This window comes from Panthera uncia, chromosome A2, assembly GCF_023721935.1.
Source record: "Panthera uncia isolate 11264 chromosome A2, Puncia_PCG_1.0, whole genome shotgun sequence".
NCBI lineage: Eukaryota > Metazoa > Chordata > Mammalia > Carnivora > Felidae > Panthera > Panthera uncia.
Genome location: NC_064816.1, coordinates 33,939,450 through 33,959,949, shown reverse-complemented (window position 1 = coordinate 33,959,949; position 20,500 = coordinate 33,939,450). Strand labels below are relative to the sequence as shown.

Below are 20,500 nucleotides of genomic sequence, written 5' to 3'. Positions count from 1 at the left end.
CATCACCATCACCACCACCATCATTACCACCGTCAATCACCACCATCCCCATGACCATCATCATTGCCACCATCATCACCATCAGCACCACAATCGTCATCACCACCACCATCACAACCACCATCATCAACACCATCACGAATCTACAATCACCATCCCGACCACTACCAGCAGCACCGCCATCATCACCACCATGAGCATTACCACTGTCAGCAGCAACAAAAATGTCAAAGTCCACACAAACCTATAAGCCCGATTCTTTTGAAAGTCTGTGTTGAAGGATTCTTCAAGATCCACTTAATATCTCCTTATCTTCTTTCGTTTCTCCCAAGCCCATTTTAACCTGTGCTTATGTTTTCCATGTTACAAGTAAAAGCAATTTTAAGCCTAACAGGAAGTTAATCAAGAGCCATTGTGGCAGCTAGCTGTGGTCTTTAACAACCCCTATTTCTGCCTAATTTAGATAGCTTAACTCAAATGTTCTGCCCTCCATCCCTTTTCTGACATTCATACACTATCAATGGCCTTCATATTTTCTGGTTAATCCCTAAATGAGACTCATTGTCTTTTAAATATTTATCTGTAAAGATTTCTCCTCCCCTTTAGTTACCAAATGAGTCTACTCAGATCTACTCAGGATCTTCAGAAATATGACTGCTGAATTTTGCTTGGGGTCTGATATAGCAAAAATCAGTTAATAAAGCTCATTCATGAGTTTTCAGTTTATATTAACTGTTCTTGCAGTGAAACCCTGTTGTACACATTTTATATTTTCAGGGTAGGTAGTAATATCATTATTCTAAACCAATATTCAAAAATACTGAGTTCATCAGATTCTGCAGACTAAATCTCTAAAACTCCCATCTTCCTCTTTTTAGAAAGACAGAAATTATGAGCCTATTATATTGAAGAGTTCACACAAACTGCTCTTCTGTAATGAAACAGGAACATGACCACTCAGTGAAGAACATTCCACATTCTCAAGTCAGGCTGGCAGGATTGCTGGGTCATTATTGTTAGTGAATGAGGTGCATAGTCAAATGAACCCCCATCTAACATGATGTGCCTCACATTATAACCTCCCAGGGTACAAATATCATCCCATGATGTATTCTTGACTATGCATTTGGCCTATAAACTCTGTATTTTGTCTATAAGCTCCCTCTTGCTCTGTATTTGGTCTATAAGCTCCATCTTTGTCTATTATTCCAGCCTGGGACAGGGCCCATAACAGAAAATCAATGGATATTTGCTGATATGTAAAGCATGTTTATGTTTGGAAATATATAATTTTTGAAAACATAGACAGCCATCAAATTCACTATTTGTTTTCCTTCAGGATTACAGAGGAGAACTGAATGATCTCCAAGACTAAAGATGGAAGTAACCAAGCAAGACATAAGAGCCTTCCAAGGAAGATTCTGACAACCAGCTGCCAAGTTACTGGTATAGCACTTAGTAAAGAAAATTGAGCAGTGCACAACTGATGTGCTCATTATCAAAGTCTAAGAGGCATATTTATTTGTTTGTTCACTGATTGAGTCATTCAACTAGCATTGGCTGAGTGCCTATAGTGTGCTAGGCACTGGGGGCTCAACAGTAAATAAAGGAAATGGAATTTACAGATTTGCACAATGGCACCGGCTTTGGCATTAGAGTTTTAGAGCAGCATATGTGTCTCAGTTTGGGTCCCAGAAATCAGAGCCTGAGACAAGGACTTATGTACAGGTAGTTTATTGTGAAAGTAATTCTGTGAGACAAGAACAAGGGAAGAAGGAGAGTGACACAATAAGAGAGCAAGTCAAATATAAGTGAGTGTTTTGAAAGTCTGTGTTGAAGGCAGTAGGGGCTGCTGAGAACCCACTGGGGCCTCTGAATAGCACACACGGCACTTTCTAGAATTGTCCACCAGGAAAGTTGGAAGGCTGCAGTGTTTACCCACTAGTCAGCACTGTCTCCATTGGCTAAGGGTTGTTTGCAGGCTACCGTTATACACGGGCTGAGTGGGTTCCCTGGAAAAGACCTTGAAACAGAAAGCAGGAAGGCAATGAGCACCCCTGAGGCAGGTGCTGCCAGCATGAAGGGAATCTGAGCCCCTGAGGCACCGCCCGCCACAGCTGTGGCTAAAATGAAGGGTAAATTGGGGAACCGCAACTTGAGACACCAAAACCCAGTGACTGTCATTCTTTAAGAAGCTTTAATGAGGGCCCGCTTCCAGGCCCTTTGCTAGGATACTGTCTGTGAGCTTGAAAAGACAAAGGGCTTCCACATCTCCAATTATACCCATCTTTAGGCAGGGACTGTATCTCTCCAGCACACTGAGAACATCTTTCAGCTCACAGCCACAGACCAAAGAAACTTTTCTGGTGATGAGATTCACTGTCCCTTTTTAAAGCATATTAAATGTTAATTTTCAAAACAACAAAAAATGGTAGTAGTAGTAGTAATAATAATAATAATAATAATGGTGATAATGGCAAAAAATACACAAGCACACACACACACAAAAAAAACACAAAAAAAACCAATAGGACAAATGACTCCATGTACCAGGCTCTCGGAGCTTTACATATATCATCTCTTTTATTTAACCTCCACTAATTCAATGACATAGGTACCATTATTATCATCCCCATTATGTAGATGAGGCAACAAAGGTTACAAGAAGTTATAAGATATGCCAGTGAGATGCAAGGCAAAGACTGAAACCCACAGTCAGATTTGAGTCTGCACTCACTACAGCATTCTGTGTCTGGAAGCCTAATGGAGAACCTGAGCGTTGCCCCTCGTTCCAATCATCTGTATTTTTTCACACCTATTTCTTCTATATAGTCAAGTGCTTTCAGATATCATGAGTCTCAATCGATGCCTGGTGGAGGCAGAAAGTTGTTTGTTTCTGTTCTAGAACTGAAAAGAAATACAGAGCTCATCCACTATGACCCCAACCTCAACCCCCCACCCTTTGTCCTTACCCCCTTACCCATATTTACAGATGCTCCAAGAGAGCAAAAGTTCCATGGGTAGGGATAGAGCAGGTTCCAAAACTCTTGTTTATTAGTAAAGGTTCTAGGAGCCCAGGCTCTGAACTCAGACTTCCTGAGTTTGAATCTGACTCACGCAAGTTCTCCAAAGCATTGGTTTTCTTACCTACAATATGGGCATGATAATAGTGTCTTACGTGTTAGATAGTATTTACAAATTCTGTAGCACAGTCTCTTAAACTTGGAAAGCATTGGCTATTATGCTTATTCCCTCCACTGTCATATACCCTTTATGAAAGGAGCTCATGCTCCTAACTTAGAGAGTTGGGGCTCCAATTAAAAGTTCATGATGTGGGGCACCCAAGTGGCTCAGTTGATTAAGCACCCAACTCTTGATTTCACCTCAGGCCATATTCTCACGGTTCATGAGGTCTTGACCCCACATCGGGCTCTATGCTGACAGTGAGGAGCCTGTTTTGGATTCTCTGTCACCTCCTCCCTCCACCCCTCTTCCACTAGTGCTCGCTCTCTCTCTCTCACTCTCTCTCAAAATAAATAAATAAAATTTAAAAAAATTCATGATGCTATGAACATATCTTCCTCACAAATGCACATATGTACCTAATGTTTCAGACAGTCTCAGGGACATCAAAACCTACTAAGCATCCTTATGGGCCACACAGGGATATGTTGAGGGATTCCTAAAGTCTGTAGTGAATCAAACACACTTTAAAAATAAGTTTCGTTCTTTATCAAAGTGTAAACGTTGTACAGATATTCTCATAGTACAGCTGGTTAATTAAGAAAGCAAAGGTAGCCCATAGTATCCGAACAAATAACTACTCTATTATTAAACCTACAACCAAATATCAGGTGAGCAACTATACGGATTTAGAAATAATTCCCGTGGACACACTGTTATACCACTTGTTTGTTAAACCTATCGCAGACCAAGCCACTATGCTAAATGAGAAGAGATGAACTCAGGCTGAACGAAATAAGTCCAACTATTTAATTGAAATTCTCAAGAACAGACCTCTGCCATTTCAGACAACTGAAAGAGTCTTACCAGACCTGGAGGTCCCACTGCATACCTGACTATGCACCATGTTGTCTTGGGTATACAATAGGAAGAATTCTGTATTATCTTAGGAAGGGCTCTTCTAGGGGTTTTGTGCAAATTGTGCAAGAGGAAACAACTGCTTCCCATTTTTCCCTTTAGAGTCCTTCACTCATCTCTTCCTAATAGACAACATCCCTCAGGCACTCTGGGAAATATTTAAATGAAGTAGAGCCTTTGGCAAACCTTTAAAGGTACCAAAGGCAGCAGCCCCCTTTTTCTATGCTTCTTGTCAACTTTTTTCCCCGGTGAGTACCTCTTACCTTCTTAACTTTTCTGCACTTATAATGCATCTTAGCATCTAAGGAGGTGAACCTGAAAATGAGCATGATGGAGAGTTGCCAAGGGAGAAAAATAACACATTTTCCTATGGCAAGAGGAAACACTTGCGTGAGAGCTATCTAGGGTGGGGAGGAAAGGAAGGAGGAGAAGAACGGAGGAAGGGAGGAGGAAGGAATCTATAGAAGTATTTTCAAAAATGAAGGTTATTTTCTTTACTGCTATTTTCAGTGGGTCAGCCCCCAGTACCCAGTGAGTCATGAAATTTCAATGAGTCATGAAAATACACACACACACACACACACACACACACACACACATATAAATGCCATGAAGTAAGTTAAGGTGAATAAAAGCAACTGAAGTCTTAATATAAAAATAAATAAATTTCTCATTTATTTCAAGTTCTGCTTATGGAATTTTAAGCAACTTGCTTTTTCCAGGCTTTGCTTTTTACAATGAACACATAAAATATGCCAATGGCAAACTACTGGGTTTATCTTGACATTGGTTTTCATCAGAACATGGCCCTAAATTCATATTTAACTTATTTTCTCTCCTCATACAGGAGTAAGTGTTCCTGTCATGTGGATTGCTTAAGCTGCACATTATGTGTAGCTCCATATAATCCTTTTCATTCTATTATCGTCACCTCATTTATGATTCCATTCCAACCTGCACTTCTCCTGGGACATATGCGATTATTTAATCTTTTATAACTTACACTGCATAGAAGACAGAACTCCCACTGGGCCACTGTATTTATAAATATGATGAAATCTATACATTATAGGGACAACTTCCCCCAGTTATTGGCGTCATTGCCTTGGCGGAGATGAAAGACTGGCTGTATAATTGAAAAGGAAATTCTCAAAATCATTAGGAAAGTTAGATTACATAGAAAGCCTTGGAACTAAATGATACAATGAACAGTTGTATCAGAGACCCAGACAGAATAGAACATCATGAAAATTTGACTCTGGAGTTAGATAAAATGAACTTTGAAACCCAGAGACATGACTTATTAGAGACCTCAGCTTTCTTCTTTCTAAAATGGAGATAAAAAGAACACCTACTTCATGAGATAGATGTGAATATAAAGGGACTATATACCTCAGGCTTAGCAGAGTGCTTGGCACACACATATGGAATACTCTAGAAACACTGGCTGCCATTATTATCAGATACAAAGGACTACAATATATTTGTAAACATCCTGCAATTAACCTTCCTCCATGCTTTCAAATGATGACCCCGTACAAAATTCCTATCAAAAATCATACTTAAGTTTCTGGAGGGAAAGAAGGGTACTCCATTTTTAATTGATTATCATTTGTTGTTACAAATCACAGTGCATGTATTTTAACTGATCTAGATGACAAAGGTATGATATTGAACAAAATAATAAATTATGTCCATTTATGTTAGTATTTTTATACTCAGTCATGAGCACTGCTTCATTGTGGGAGAATTGGAAAACACATGATGATTGAATTAGGAACGCCACGGAGGACTTAGTATCCCAGCTGGTTCATTCACACCCCAGACACATACTGTTCTTATTCAATTACAGCCTGTACATTCAGTTCAATAGTGTTCTTCAAAAACCTTGTTAGTGAACTTCAAATTTCTTGGAACGCCAAAAATAAGCTTGATTATGTGAAAGATCCACTGACACAGAATAATGAGTACTGCAAGAATTTTAAAAACAGAGGAAAATATTCATATTTTGTATTATTTAATAATGATTTAGCCAGAATATCCTGAGGAATATATATATATATATATATATATATATATATATATATAATGTATTATATATATAATGATATTATTATTCACATTCTGTACCTATATTCGGGTATATTTTAAAATTCTACATCAAATCGTGTCCTATGAAAAACTAGGATGAAATGCATTATAAAGAGTATTTTTCAGCCCACGCTGAAACATTATTAGCAAGGAAACTCAGTATTCTTTTCTTTATTAAGACTTGGAGAAATTTACACCCTGGATTGTCATCCCCATACTGCTGACTCAGTAATAGGAAAAAGCTGCAACCAAAAAAATAAATAAATAAATAAATAAATAAATAAATAAATAAATAAAAAAAGCTACTGGAAGAAAGAAGACACTATTGACTCCATGCAGGATTTGAATTTGCAATTTAGCACTCCATCTAAGCTAAAATCATATAAATCATATAAAGTTCTTAAATGACTTTTAATTAACTTTCCAGGCATTTGACAATAAAAAATGGAGCCAGACCTTCATATTCCTAAAGGTGATAGGGATTTGAGAAAAATACTTTAACACTTTTAGTACTTCACATAATCCTTTTATTCTCTCAGGGGAACTGAGTCCTCTGGGGATATCTCTTATCATATGTTCTAGAATAACCACCCCCAAAGCCTCATGGAAAAACAAGTTTTTTCCATGAATTTTCATAAAAGAGTAGGCCTACAACAAATACCTACCACACAGAAACCTGAAGGTGGAGAGTGGTATCTTCAAAAGACCCATTACCCAATAGTTAGAAACCTCACCACAGGTAAGATGAGGCCATATCATCTCTGTAACTCTCAGGACGGGAAACAGATCCAGACACAAATGTTAAGGCTGTGGAGGCAATGTGAAAACTGACTGGTGTAGTTTGCAAGCAAAAGGGGCCACTTGAGTATTCTCCACTCACTCTCCAGATTAAGGATACCATAGTTCTCTTAAAAGAAGAATGGAATGAAAATTCCTACTGGGCATTTACATATGGATATACTTTTTCCCTTTGTTTTCACCTCTAACTGTGGTTTACATAAATGTATTTTATAGGATTGCAAGGAACTATGCATATTACACCATGTTGGTGACCCTGAATATCAAAACGAGGTTGCAAAAGAAGGATAAAGCTGGATGTCCCACACTTTTCTAATTTCAAAACTTATTACAAAGTTACAGAAATCAAAATGGTTTGGGGGGCGCCTGGGTGGCTCCGTCAGTTGGGCGTCTGACTTTGGCTCAGGTCATGATCTCACAGTCTGTGAGTTCGAGCCCCGCGTCGGGCTCTGAGCTGAGCGCTCGGAGCCTGGAGCCTGCTTCCGATTCTGTGTCTCCCTCTTTCTCTGTCCCTCCCCCACTCACGCTCTGTCTCTCTCCCTCTCTCAAAAATAAATAAACGTTAAAAAAAATGGTTTGGTAGTGGCATCAAATCAGACACATAGACCAATGGAATAGAATACAGAGCCTAGAAACAGTCTTGCATATATCGTCAAATGATTTTGGACAAGGGTACCAAGAGTTTGCAATGCACAAAGGACAGTCTTTACAACAAATAAGTGAATATCCTCGTGCAAAAGAAGGCAGAAGGCAAAAGTTTAATCCTAACCATACAGTATATATAAAAATTAACTTAAAATGTATCAGACCTAAACATCCAAGCTAAAGATATAAAACTTTTAGAAGAAAACATAAGGGGAAGTCTTCTTGACATTGTATTTGGCAATGATTTCTTGGATGGGATACCCAAAGCACAGGAAGCAAAAGTAAAAATAGATAAATCAGACCGTATAAAGTGTAAATTGTGCATCAAAGGACACAGTCAATAGAATGAAAAGGCAACCAGCAGAATGGGAGAAAATGTTTACAAACTATACATCAGATAAGGGATTAATATCCAAAATACATAAAGAACTCCTACTCAATAACTGAAAAACAACTCAATTAAAAAATGGACAAGAGAGTTGAATAGATATCATCTATTCAAGAGAAGGTGCACTAATGGCCAATGAGCACATGAAAAGATGCTCAGCACCACTCACTGTTCATTGGGGAAATGCAAATCAAACCCATAATGAGATACGACTTCACATCCATTGGAACAGTCACTATTTTGTTTAATTTTTAAACTTTTATTTTAGAGAGACAGAGAGAGTGTGCATGCAGGGGAGGCACAGAGGGGGAGAGAAAATCTTAAGCAGGCTCCATGCTCAGTGCAGAGTCTGGATGGGGTGCTGGATCCCACGCCCCTGGGATCCATGACCTCAGCTGAAATCAAGAGTCAGATGCTCAACCAACTGAGCCACCCAGGAACCCCTGGTTACTCTCTTTAAAAAGACAGAAAATAGTAGGAAAACTAGAACCTCTGTGCACTGTTGCTGGGAAGGCAAAGTGGTATAATCATTTGGAAAATGGTATGGCTGTTCTTTGAAAAATTAAAAACAGAATACCATATTATTCAGCAATTCCATTTCTGAGTATAATATACCTAAAAGAACTGAAAGCATGGTCTCAAAAGAGACAATTGTACACACGTTGATATCAACGTTTTTCATAATAGCAAAAGGTGGAAGCAACCCAAGGATCCATTGACAGATGAATGTATAAACAAAATGTAGTATATACAGAAAATGGAATACCATTTAGCTCAAAAAGGAAGGAAAGTCTGACACCTGCTACAACATGAATGAACCTTGAAGACATTATGCTAAGTCAAATAAGTCGGCAAAAAAGACATTGTCCGATTCTACTGATACAAAGTACCTAGAACAGTCCACTTCATAGAAACAGTAAGCAGATGATGGCTGAAAGGGGCTGGGGGAGAGAGAGAAATACTGAATTACTGTTGATGGCATGGAGTTTCAGTTTGGAAAAGATGAAAAAGTTCTGGAGATTGGTTGCACAACAGTGTGAACATAGTTACCTTGGCTGAATTGCACACTTAAAAGTGGTTAGGATCGTACATTTTACACAATATGTATTTTACCACAATTTAAAAAAACTGGGGGAGCCGGGGTGGCTGCAGTAGTTAAGTGTCAAACTCTTGATTTCTGCTCCAGTCAGGATCTCACAGTTTGTGGGATCGAGCCCCGCATCAGGCTCCATGCTGACAGCTCAGCGCCTGCTTGGGATTCTCTGTCTCCCTCTCTCTGTGCCCCTCCCCTACTCACGCTCTCTCTTTCTCTCAAATAAACTTAAAAAAAAAAAAAACTGATGAGTCACTTAAGCAAAAATCAAAGTTAGTTCTGACGATAGGAAATTTTCATTATGAAGTAATGAAAACTATTAAAACCGAATCCTTACATTAACCAGTCATTCTACTATATTTCCTGGTTATTTGTTATCAAGTTTTGTGTTTATAAAGTAATAGAATTATAAGGAACTATAAATATCAAGTAACCAAGCTTTTTCCAGTTATTAAAGAAAAAGCTGAGAAATAATGCTTGGAGATGGGTCCCACTTCACAAGTTTATACAGAGCTAATGGGATTACAAACTTAGAGACCAGTCCTCTGTACATTCTGTTAACTATCTATTAAAAGCTAATGTACTTTTATCCCTGAATGCTGATAACCTACCATGGAATCCAACTGGGGGTTATAACAAATCATATTATCCACTCTAATATACCACATTCCATCCTTATTAACTTGGCTTTTCACTGAACTCATAATCTGATATATTATTGCCAGTTTTCTGAGAATGAGAACTGGACCAAATCTCATATACGTAATTAATGTGCTCCTGAGAAGTTATGCTTAACTTGATTCTCATACTCCCAGACCTCACTGTACTTTAGCATAACCAAAACCCCAGACTGGCTGCAAGAGAAAATGAAGGGCACTTAATGCAGTGAGGAAAGGAAGTTTGCAAACACAGACCACAGTATAATAAAACAATTAATTAAAGGTAACATGCAAAAAGAAATGTATTTGGGCAAAAGAGAAATGCTTAGAGACACTAATAAAATGATTATTTCATTCATTCAGTATTCAACAATTACGGAGAACCCACTATATTATAGTTATTGTTCTAGATCAGGGATCAGCCACTGTTTCTGTAAAGGAGCTGATAGTAAATATTTCAGGTTTTGCAGGCCATACAGTCTCTGTCTCCAACCTTTCAACCCTGCCACTGTAGCATGAAGGCAGCTATGGATAATATGTAAGCCAATGGGCAATGCTGTGTTCCAATGACTTTATTTGTAAAAATAGGCAGGTGGGCTGGATTTGGCCCATAGCCATAGTTGCTAACTTCTGTTGTATATATTAGAAAATAATATGGAAGTAAACCCAGTAATATTATTTTCATGAAGCTTAACTTCCAGTAAAGAGGCAAGGGGAAAGCATACATACATACATACATATTCAGATGCTATTAAGTGACATGACATTATGCTCTTTAATGACAGAATGTTCCAACATCTTCTAAACTAAAGGTTTTAAGATCTGGCAATTCAACAGATTGGCAGAAAAATTTGTCAAAAATTGAGACTACAGGGCTTCATCTGGGAAAACTTTTAATTAAGTAGACCTACCACAGGCCTCTAGGAAAAAGCTTGCAGAGCGTCCCTTTTAAAAAGTTCTTGAGGTGAGATCTCTGATTAAACAACTTTTGTTTCTGTAAGTATTATTGATAACAACTCAATTATTAATAACAATTAACAATTGTTAATTAACAAATAACAATTATTAATTGTTAATAACATTGAGAGAAAAACAGAGAAACAAGCTGAATCAATGTTCAAATAATAAATAGCTCTTTCAACACACAAAGGCCAACACATGTGCATTATTGTAAGTAGCAGAGCTAAATGGTATACTCGTCCTTCTTTTATGTAAGAAAGCTAAACACATTTGCATTATGTGCATGATATGAATTCTATGTTCTTCTTTAAGGCTTTTTCAACCTGACGTATTTTTGTCAGAGGATAATTGTACATATCTATACCACAGGGTAGTTTGTCCCCGAATTTCGTTTTTACCAGAAATATTTTATGGTAACAACAGGGTATGTGTTACATGAGTATTACAAGCAATTCCAAATCGTCCCCAGATATACTCAACGGGCTTTGAATCAGATAAATAAAACAATCTTCTTGTCATAAAAAAATGAGACATGGGAACAGCTCATAGGAAAAAACTGATAAAGTACAGGCACTTCCTGATTTGCATCCGGCTGTGTTTTCTGCTGACACGTCCATAACACTGAGAGACGGGGACACACATCCAGCATGGCCGAAACTGCCCAGGGATCAGGGAGCAAAGCCTCAAAGAACTACCTCAGCTAATGTGGGTTGCTACTTAGATCACGTAAAAAACCTCAACCTGGTCCATCAGATGTCATCTCTCGCTAATTCGGGGGCTCAATATTTGGGCTCTGTGCCAAAATTGCTGTACCAGCATCTTACTTCAACATTTAAAGGACGACTCAGAGCCATCTGGTCAACCAGCCTTTTACTTTATAGACCAAGTAGTTGTGGTCATAGCAGGGGGAACGGTAACAGACTGCTTGGCTTTTCAGCAACATCGTCACTGCTATTTTTTTGCCCACAATTGCTATTGAACTCCCATGATGCCTCTCTGTCTCTTTAACATTTTCATTATGAAGTATAACATGCTTTCTGCAAATGCATAAAACATAATTGCAGTAATTAATAAATTACCATATAGCAAACCTTCATGTAATCTTCCCCCAGGCCAAGAAATAAAATTTTGCCAGCATTCCAGAAGGCTCCTGGCTGCCCCCTGGCACTTAAAATCTCCTCCCTCTCTGATAAATGTAACCATAATCCTGACTTTTATAGTCATGGCTTCCTTGCTTCTCTTTATACTTTTATCTCCAGTGAACTATAAATTATACTATAGTTTAGTTTTGCCTATTTAAATGATATAATTATATCCGTTATAAATTTCTGTGCCATATTCAACATATGTGATACATCGTGTTGCTGCTCTTGATTGTAGTTTTCTTTTTCATAAGTGTATAATATTCCATTCTATGAATATATCGCTGTTTATCCATTTATAAATCGATGGATACTGGTTGTTTTCAGTTTAAGACTCTTATAAATAATGCTGCTATGAAAAGTCCTGTGTATGTCTCTTAGTATACAGATGCATGTGTTTCCTTTAAATATGTAACTAAAATGGAAATTGCTAATCCATAAGGTATTTGTATTTTCAGCTGTGTTAGCTGATTTCAATCTGTTTATCAAAGTGTTTGTGTCATTTTACATTCCTACGGGAATCCTATGAAAATTAAAGTTGCTTCATATCTTTTCAGAAACTTGGCATTGTTAACTTTTAATTCTAGCCATTCTGGTAGGAGTCTCATTGTAGTTGTGTATTTCTCTAATGATTAACAAGATTGACCTTCTTCTCAGATGTTTATTGGTCACTTGTATATGCTTTTGTGCACAGTGCCTGCTTGTCTATTGTTTAACTGCATCAGTTAATTGTTGCTGAGTAACAAACTATTCCACACCTTAGTGATTTAAAACAAACTGAAAGAGGACATTTTCAGCATTTAATCATTAAATATAATATCTACTTGTGTTTTGGTGACTATATTAGATTATATACTCTTTTTGTTGTTTCCTAAGAGTTTTTTAAACTATGAAATAACTTATAGTTTTGTCACATCTTTGCATTAACTGAAATGACTTCCCTCTTTTATTCTGTTAATGTGTTATATCGGACTTAAAATCTATCAAAGTTAAGCAACTTTAAATTTCTGAATAACCTCTACATGGCAGGATATATCAGTCTGCTAACATTGTTTAGGATTTCTGCATCTACACTTACACATGAGACTGCCCTATATTTTTCACTTTCTGTAACTCCCTTTTTGAGTTTTGACTAATTACGCATACCTCCTAAAATGAACTGGGATTGTGGCAACTTTTAATATTTTAAGATTAGTTGTTTAAGATTATGTTACTTCTCCCTTAAATGGTTGAACTGACAAATCAACCCAAGCATCAAGTGTCTTTTGGCAAAATTTATTTCTCTGCAGATAGAATTTCTTTCATTGCCATAGGACCATGCATACTTAGTATGAACATTCTGTGTCAGTTTTAAGTAATTGTATTTCTACAGAATATTTTCCATTTTATTTACATTGTCAAGTTTATTGGCACAAAGCTCATAAACTGTCCCTTAAATTTATAGCTGTAGGATATATGATTAGGTTCTCATTTTTATCCCTGATATTACTCCCCCCTTTAAAAATTAAGCTCACTAGAGGCTTATTAATTTTATTAATCTTCTCAAAAACTAACTTTTGATTGCACAAATGTTCATTATTATTGTTTTGTATTTTATTTTTTAATAAAATTTTTTATTCTTTTACATTTTATTAATTTTTGATAGGCAGAGAGACAGAGCATGAGCAGGGGAGGGGCAGAGAGAGAGGGAGACACAGAATCCGAAGCAGGCCCCAGGCTCGGAGCTGTCAGCACAGAGCCCGACGTGGGGCTCGAACTCACAAACTGCGGGATCATGACCTGGGCCAAAGTCAGACACTTAACCGACTAAGCCACCTAGGCACCCCTGTTTTGTATTTTATTAATGTCTGTTCTTACCCTTATTATTTCTTTCTTCTACTTTCTTTGAATTTATTCTGTTCCTTCCCTCTCCTCCTTTTTTAACTTCTGAGAAGGACCTTCAGAGAAAGACTTTCCCTTCAGATACATGCATTGAAGACTAGTTTTTCCCTAAAAGCATGACTATAGCTGCATCTCACAACTTCTGATGCTAGGTTCATTGTCATTCAAATGTAAATATTTTCTAATTTCCATTATATTTTTTTCTATGAACTATGGACTATTTAGGAATGTATTGTTTAATTTTCAAACAGTTGGGAGTTTCTAGTTACCTGTGTGTTCTCAATTTCTACAGTAATCAAACTCCAGTCAGAGGACATATACTCCGAAAGTTTAATTTTTTGAAACTAGTTGAGAATTACTTGATCTAAAATAATGTAAGTCTTAACAACTGCACTACATGTGCTGAAAAAATATGTTTCTTGCAGTTACTGGATATAGCATTAAATATATCCACTGACTTTTAAAATATTCTATATCTTTACTGATTTTTGATCTGCTTGTTATATTAATTACCGAGCAAGAAGTGTTAAAATTTTCTACTATTCACCAGAAGCCATTGGTCAATTATAAGCCTCAGGAAAAGTTGCAATAGAAAATATATAGCACCACTGAGGAAGAAATCTAGTCAAAAACAAATTGAACCAAAGTCAAATCAAGTCTCCAGAACTACCTACCAACTTGATGGGGAAAGAGGGATAGAAAAACAAGGTAAACAACATGATGAAGAAGCAATAAGTCAAATACAGAATATAGGCATGGTACAGGATGAACAATGCCATTTATTCACCAGAACAACAGCATGAAAAACAAACAAAAAGACAAGGATTATGAAAAAAATAAAACACATTTGAGACAAGTTTCTAATCACTCACTATGACTGTATAATTATTTCCGCTCATGACTGTAACCATTTTTCTTTGCATATTTTGAGCCATGTTCCTAGGTGCACACATATTTAGAATTGTTCTATCTTCTTGGTGAACTGTGTGTTTTATGATGATGCCATGCCACCTTTTGTCCCTGGTAATTTTGCCTTATAGTTGCTCTATCTGATATTGATATGGCTACACCAGCTTTATTTGGTTAGCGTTTTATGGAGTTTCTTTGCCTATTTTAGTGAAATAGCCATCTGAAATATAATTAGCTTTTACTTGGGGCACTTAATGCAATTATTGATCTATTTCTGTTAATGTAATCTACTATCCTGTTACATGTCGTGCCCTATGTCTCCTCTTTACTCCCAGGATGGCACCCTTCAGGATTCGAGACCAAGCAAAAAGGATTTTTTTAATGGACTCCACTCCTCATGGGTTCTCGACTCCAGCTTTTTTTCTCTCTTCAGTACTAGGAGCTGCCAGAAGCCCTGATCTGTCTGAGAACCTCCTCTTTTAAGATTGAAAGATGGCCATAATTTATCTACTGTATTCCACAATCAGTTTTACAGCAAGTACTGTATTCTATCTCCAAAACATATCTGTAACTCATGACTATTCTCAGCCTTCAATGCCACCAGTACCTCCTAACTGCATGACCTCAATTATCATCCTACCTTGTCTCCCTGCTTCCACCTTTGCTTCCTTTAGTCATTTCACTGAACAATTAAAACCAGTCACATAATTACATAAATCAGATTATGAGGCTCCCAGCTTAATCCGCCCATAGCTTTCCCACTGAACTTGAAGTGTGTTGTTTCCCAACATTCAAACTTCTTACCTTCTCACCTTCTCATGGTCTTTTCATGGTCTGGCCCCTGTGTTTCTCTCTAGACATACTAGAATAATTTTTGATCTATGAATAATCCAAATTAGTCCCTTCCTTAGTTTCTTTGTGTATTTTCCTTTATCAGAAAACAAAAACAAAAACAAAACTGGTTTTTCCCCCTTGGTATATCTCATGGTTGGCTCCTCTTGGCCATTCAATTTCTCCTTGAAAGTTCTCTCTTTCACAAAGTCCTTACCATCCTAGCTAAAGTTCTCCTCCTTCAGTGACTCTTTTGTGCATTACTCCATTAATTTTGTTCAAAACATTTACCACTCCCTGAAAGTTTCCTTTTTATTACATGCAACAAATTTCAGTCAAAGATAATGTGAAAAGGCCTCTTTTTTTTTTATAGAGGAGACTGCTTGAATGTCATAATCGATGAGAAAAACTAAGTCAACAAAAAGAAATTACACATAAAAGCATGTGGCACAATGCCGGCACATAGAAGATAGTTTTAAATACGTTTGCTGAAACTGAAAACACAAAGCTCTGGATATCACACATAAATCATTAATCCAGTCATGGTCTTATGAATTCATGCTTCGTGCAGCAATCTGATTCTCTTTCCTTTTATCCTTCATTTCAAATCTCTCCTTTGATATCACCCAATTTCCTTCTCAAGAAAACAGCATTTTTTTCAACTAAAAAAAAAAAACTGTTTCTAGTAACATATCCAAACAAGCAGTCTCCACTTAAGTGAGCAAATAATTGGGTACAAACATGTGTCCTGTAATAAGAGGGAAAATGAAAAACCTAAATATTCTTTAAGAGAGATTGGGCAAGTACATTATATTGTATCTTAAAGCCTAATTATATACTGCCCTGAGGTAGACCTGGAGGGATTTTACTGGAAAAAGTTAATGATAAATTGTCCATTAAAAAATGTACAAGTAGATGTATACTATGGTAAAGCTTTCATTTTTAAAATACCTCTCTCTATGTACACATATAGACAGAAGTGGTGTCTACAGAGTGAAATTGACATTGAGCAGAGACTGTTAGTTTGTATTTCCAAATCCCTGCTATGTTCTAATATTTTACTTATGTATTATGTTTTTTTAAATAATAACAAAAGCCCAACAAGCCCACTCAGATTTTAAAAACCATACCCTATGATTTTTTGATCGTTGCATGTAGCTGTGTTTTTACATCTTTATCTAATCAGCAATGACATTATTCCCAAGGTATCAAAAATTACTAATGCACTTGTAAAGCTCTATGCCGTCTAGATCAATTTGCTCTCCTCGCTTCAAGTCTAGTGTGGCAAGTTCTGCCAGGAAACTCACCCCTTAACCAAACAACACTGTGACATCCCCAGCCCAACAGGTAGGTATGGCAGCCAGCATAGAGAGAGCATATTGTAATCCTTAACTTTACTGTATACAAAAGCCTCAAATCAGACATTTTTTTCCACTACTTTATCTTGGCTTTATTACGTTGGACATTCCAGAAAGCAAAGTCACCTAATTTGAACATATTTTGGCCTATTTTTTTTTTTTTTTGGTCTAGGACCTATTGATGCATTAAAAAAAAACACATTACTGGGGCACCTGGGTGGCTCAGCCGGTTAAGCGCCCGACTTCAGCTCAGGTCATGATCTCGAGGTCCGTGAGTTCGAGCCCCGCGTCGGGCTCTGTGCTGACAGCTCGGAGCCTGGAGCCTGTTTCAGATCCTGTGTCTCCCTCTCTCTCTGTCCCTCCCCTGTTCATGCTCTGTCTCTCTCTGTCTCAAAAATAAATAAACGTTTAAAAAAAAAATTAAAAAAAAAACCACATTACTTATTACAAGTCAGCTCAATTGGAAATCACTAAAAAATAGCTCTCATAGCCCTTGTCTGAGCAAGTTGACATTTTATAATATAAAATAAATACTTTATTATCATCATTATCTTTTTATTCTAGAGAGAGAGCGAGAGCACATGAGTAGGTAAGAGCGGCAGAGGGGGAGAGACAGGGAATCTTAAACAGGCTCCACACTCAGCACGCAGTCGGATGTGGGACTCGATCCATGACCACGAAATCATGACCTGAGCCGAAATCAAGAGTCGCACACCCAGGTGCCCCTAAAATAAACACTTAAAAGGACAGAAATAATAAGCGATTATACACTATTTCACACATTTGTCCTAAAGAGTTATACAATAATTATCTTTAAAGATTATTTTATTTTCAATAACTCCAAAACCTTGAAAACCTTGCTCAGAAATGTGGGAACATAATATGACTAGAAGAGAATCCTACCAGCTTGTTAAACTCTGTATTTCTCCACCCATACATTTTAGCATTGAATCATCAAAGTTAGGCATGAATAGGTAATTTCATTGTTAATAAGTGTTTAACAGAATTAGTACCCTGATGACTAGGGCAGAATCATCCAAAGGCCACTGTAAAATCAATAAAAACACAAGAAAGAAATTGGAATAGACATTAAATTATGTGCTAAAAGACTTTAGCCCTTTAAATTTGGATTTAAAACTAGACTTTGTTATTTGATGCTATTGTCTGAGTATCAGAAATCATATGAAATCAAGCCACTCCTAGGAACTTGATCAAGATTGAAAATTTCAAGCTTTTTAGTCTAAGATATGACATGTCCCTGAAAACTCACATAATGGATTAACTGTAATTATAGCCTGTCTGGGAATTCAGAAGTAAGTTTCATGCTCAAAAAATTGGGGCAATGTGAAGCTTTATTGGAATAAAGTATTTTGGATTAGGGTCCCAAGGGAAATACTTAGCTTAATTCATATTTGTAGTTCTATTTTTTAAATTTTTAATGTTTATTTTTGAGAGACAACAAAAGAGCAAGGCAGAGGGAGACAGAGAATTCGAAGCAGACTGCATGCTGTTAGCACAAAGCCCGACCGACATGGGGCTTGAACCCACAAACCGGGGAATGGTGAGGTCGTGACCTACGTCCAAGTCAGATGCTCAATAGACTGAGCCACCCAGGTGCCTTGTAGTTTTATTTTTAAATGACGGAGAGACAGAGACAGAGAGAGAAACCCTCATCAACCACTCAAAGTCTCTTGTATGTTACATTCTATTCATCGTGGTTTTTACTTTCCCTGATGACTACTAAGGAAGACCTTCTCTTGTGCTATTTACCTTTGTGTCTCTTCATTGAAGTATCTGTTCAAGTCATTTGCCCATTTTGTTTTCTTATTATTGCAATTTGAGACTTCTCTTCCCTGTTCTGGCTACAAGCCCTTTATCAGGTAATTGCTTGTAAATATTTTCCCCCCAGCAAATTGTCTTTTCATTCCCTGACCACAGTCTTTTAAAAAAGCAAAACCTTTAAAAACTTTTTATAAAGTCCAATTTGTCATGTTTTTGTTTTGTTTGTGCTTTTTCATCCTATCTAAGATATCTTTGCCTAACCCCAGTTATAAATATTTGTTCTTGTAATGTCTTCTAAAACTCAGAGGTCCAATACAATAGCCAACATCCACATGCGGCTATTTATTTTTTTTAAATGTTTCTTTACTATTGAGAGACAGAGAGACACAGAGCGTGAGCATGGGAGGGGTTCAGAGAGGGGGAGACACAGAATCTGAAGCAGGCTCCAGGCTCTGAGCTGTCAGCACAGAGCCCGACGCGGGGCTCGAACTCACCAACCATGAGATTATGACCTGAGCCGAAGCTGGAAGCTCAACCGACTGAGCCACCCAGGCACCCCTTACATTTTTTTTTAATGTTTATTTATTTTTGAGAGAGAGACAGAGCGTGAGTGGGGGACGGGCAGAGAGAGAGGGAGACACAGAATGTGAAGCAGGCTCCAGGCTCTCAGCTGTCAGCAGAGAGCCCATCGCGGGCTCGAACTCAGGAACCGCAAGATCATGACCTGAGCCGAAGTCAGATGCTTAACCGACTGAGCTACCCAGGCGACCCTTAGAAGCACTTTCTTACAAGTTTACAGTTGTATGTTTTATATTTAGTCTCTGTATATTTCAAGTCAATTTTTGTAGATGATGTGAGGTACAAGTAGAGTTTTTGGTTTTGCCCATGAATTTCAAATTGTTCAAGTGACATTTAAAAAAAAATCTGTTTTCATTTTTATTACTTTGTAAATTTTGTATGTGAAAGTTAATCACAAAGGCTTCCCTTTGGCATTTTTTTTAACTTCTTGCAAAAAAAGGTATACCTGGGGATAAAATATTACATGCCTGAAACTAGTTGAGTAAGGCCCACCAAATTCACCAGGTCACATTTGCATTCCCTACTGCCCTTGGTCTCCTGAATCAGCACCTGTTTCTGACATCGTGTCCAGTAGGCCTTAGGGAATTAGCCCTGGTTTATATAGAAAGGCAGCTCAAATGAAAGGGCAATTCTGCCTCTTGCAAAGACACTACCAAATAATCTGATCAAGGTAGGAAAACCTCACTTTGGCCCCTTATGTACAAGAGATGGGCCTCTGCAAATGGACATTTGTTGTCCTCTGCAAATGGAACAGGTGTGAGGAGGTTTGTTTGTTTACTTTCAATAAGTTTACATTTTAATTCTGCTTTAGAAGACAAAGTAAATACTTGATTATGGGTTTCTTGAACAGGCTGAACATTTCAGAGTCCCAACACTGTTTTGACACAGCTGTGCTTTTTGTCCATTTGGAAAGTCTCCAATATTAGGTAACTTTGAAGTATTACTGAACTGTGTATATCAACCAACAATTCAGTCTGTACAAACTGTTCAGAGCAGGAGTCCTCAAACATTTTCTATAAAGGACCAGAGAGTAAATATTTTACTCTTTCGGTGTCATATGATCTGAATCACCAGCACTCAACTGTGCTGTTACAGCACAAAAGCAGTCACAGATAATATGTAAACAAATGAGCTTGAGTGTCTTCCAATAAAACTTTATTTATAAAAACAGCTTCTGGGGGCGCCTAGTTGGCTCAGTCGGTTGAGCGTCCAACTTCGGCTCAAGTCACAATCTCACAGTCCGTGGGTTCGAGCCCCACGTCGGGCTCTGTGCTGCCAGCTCA

General features: G+C 37.5%; 1 protein-coding gene and 1 long non-coding RNA gene across 4 annotated transcripts in view; one reads left to right on the top strand and one right to left on the bottom strand.

Annotated features, from left to right (window-relative positions):
* The window catches only part of LOC125930708 (uncharacterized), a 19,612-nt gene extending 4,316 nt beyond the window's left edge, over positions 1-15,296 (top strand). Inside the window, exons 2-3 of one of the 2 annotated variants that reach the window (XR_007460228.1) lie at positions 1,340-1,446; positions 15,003-15,296. This is a non-coding gene — a long non-coding RNA (uncharacterized LOC125930708). Of the gene's footprint in view, positions 1-1,339; positions 1,504-15,002 lie in introns of those variants that run through there. The other variant, XR_007460227.1, reaches the window with a different exon arrangement.
* Positions 1-20,500, bottom strand: part of TAFA1 (TAFA chemokine like family member 1) — a 507,152-nt gene that overhangs the window by 398,785 nt on the left and 87,867 nt on the right. The gene's annotated exons all lie outside the window — the stretch shown is intronic.